We start from the raw sequence: 2,500 nt of genomic DNA, 5'->3' as shown, positions 1-2,500 counted from the left end.
CGTCGTGAGCGGAGCAAAATGTCAGCCATCTCAGCACCCTGGAACCCCCCGGGTGGCACAGGGCTGGATGGGGCTTTCGTATAGCAGGGACGGTGCTGCCTCTCGCTTCGCTCGCTGTCCGCCGCTCGCCGCTCGCTCGCGCAGCCAAAAATGGCCAGTTTTGGCCCGTTTTTGGGCCGTTTTGGCCAGTTTTTGGCCTGTTCTTGCGTCGCGCGGTGACCGTCGTGAGCGGAGCAAAATGTCAGCCATCTCAGCACCCTGGAACCCCCCGGGTGGCACAGGGCTGGATGGGGCTTTCGTATAGCAGGGACGGTGCTGCCTCTCGCTTCGCTCGCTGTTCGCCGCTCGCCGCTCGCTCGCGCAGCCAAAAATGGCCAGTTTTGGCCCGTTTTGGCCAGTTTTTGGCCTGTTTTTGCGTTGCGCGGTGACCATCTTGAGCGGAGCAAAATGTCAGCCATCTCAGCACCCTGGAACCCCCCGGGTGGCACAGGGCTGGATGGGGCTTTCGTATAGCAGGGACGGTGATGCCTCTCGCTTCGCTCGCTGTCCGCCGCTCGCTGCTCGCTCGCGCAGCCAAAAATGGCCAGTTTTGGCCCGTTTTTGGGCCGTTTTGGCCTGTTTTTGGGCTGTTCTTGCGTCGCGCGGTGACCGTCGTGAGCGGAGCAAAATGTCAGCCATCTCAGCACCCTGGAACCCCCCGGGTGGCACAGGGCTGGATGGGGCTTTCGTATAGCAGGGACGGTGCTGCCTCTCGCTTCGCTCGCTGTCCGCCGCTCGCCGCTCGCTCGCGCAGCCAAAAATGGCCAGTTTTGTCCCGTTTTTGGGCCGTTTTGGCCTGTTTTTGGGCTGTTCTTGCGTCGCGCGGTGACCGTCGTGAGCGGAGCAAAATGTCAGCCATCTCAGCACCCTGGAACCCCCCGGGTGGCACAGGGCTGGATGGGGCTTTCGTATAGCAGGGACGGTGCTGCCTCTCGCTTCGCTCGCTGTCCGCCGCTCGCCGCTCGCTCGCGCAGCCAAAAATGGCCAGTTTTGGCCCGTTTTTGGGCCGTTTTGGCCAGTTTTTGGCCTGTTCTTGCGTCGCGCGGTGACCGTCGTGAGCGGAGCAAAATGTCAGCCATCTCAGCACCCTGGAACCCCCCGGGTGGCACAGGGCTGGATGGGGCTTTCGTATAGCAGGGACGGTGCTGCCTCTCGCTTCGCTCGCTGTTCGCCGCTCGCCGCTCGCTCGCGCAGCCAAAAATGGCCAGTTTTGGCCCGTTTTGGCCAGTTTTTGGCCTGTTTTTGCGTTGCGCGGTGACCATCTTGAGCGGAGCAAAATGTCAGCCATCTCAGCACCCTGGAACCCCCCGGGTGGCACAGGGCTGGATGGGGCTTTCGTATAGCAGGGACGGTGATGCCTCTCGCTTCGCTCGCTGTCCGCCGCTCGCTGCTCGCTCGCGCAGCCAAAAATGGCCAGTTTTGGCCCGTTTTTGGGCCGTTTTGGCCTGTTTTTGGCCTGTTCTTGCGTCGCGCGGTGACCGTCGTGAGCGGAGCAAAATGTCAGCCATCTCAGCACCCTGGAACCCCCCGGGTGGCACAGGGCTGGATGGGGCTTTCGTATAGCAGGGACGGTGCTGCCTCTCGCTTAGCTCGCTGTCCGCCGCTCGCCGCTCGCTCGCGCAGCCAAAAATGGCCAGTTTTGTCCCGTTTTTGGGCCGTTTTGGCCTGTTTTTGGGCTGTTCTTGCGTCGCGCGGTGACCGTCGTGAGCGGAGCAAAATGTCAGCCATCTCAGCACCCTGGAACCCCCCGGGTGGCACAGGGCTGGATGGGGCTTTCGTATAGCAGGGATGGTGCTGCCTCTCGCTTCGCTCGTTGTCCGCCGCTCGCCGCTCGCTCGCGCAGCCAAAAATGGCCAGTTTTGGCCCGTTTTTGGGCCGTTTTGGCCAGTTTTTGGCCTGTTCTTGCGTCGCGCGGTGACCGTCGTGAGCGGAGCAAAATGTCAGCCATCTCAGCACCCTGGAACCCCCCGGGTGGCACAGGGCTGGATGGGGCTTTCGTATAGCAGGGACGGTGCTGCCTCTCGCTTCGCTCGCTGTCCGCCGCTCGCCGCTCGCTCGCGCAGCCAAAAATGGCCAGTTTTGGCCCGTTTTGGCCAGTTTTTGGCCTGTTTTTGCGTTGCGCGGTGACCATCTTGAGCGGAGCAAAATGTCAGCCATCTCAGCACCCTGGAACCCCCCGGGTGGCACAGGGCTGGATGGGGCTTTCGTATAGCAGGGACGGTGATGCCTCTCGCTTCGCTCGCTGTCCGCCGCTCGCTGCTCGCTCGCGCAGCCAAAAATGGCCAGTTTTGGCCCGTTTTTGGGCCGTTTTGGCCTGTTTTTGGGCTGTTCTTGCGTCGCGCGGTGACCGTCGTGAGCGGAGCAAAATGTCAGCCATCTCAGCACCCTGGAACCCCCCGGGTGGCACAGGGCTGGATGGGGCTTTCGTATAGCAGGGACGGTGCTGCCTCTCGCTTAGCTC

The sequence above is a fragment of the Musa acuminata genome, unplaced genomic scaffold (assembly GCF_036884655.1).
Source record: "Musa acuminata AAA Group cultivar baxijiao unplaced genomic scaffold, Cavendish_Baxijiao_AAA HiC_scaffold_404, whole genome shotgun sequence".
Taxonomy (NCBI): domain Eukaryota; kingdom Viridiplantae; phylum Streptophyta; class Magnoliopsida; order Zingiberales; family Musaceae; genus Musa; species Musa acuminata.
The sequence above is the reverse complement of the archived record's forward strand: the minus strand, read 5'-3'. Positions refer to the sequence as shown.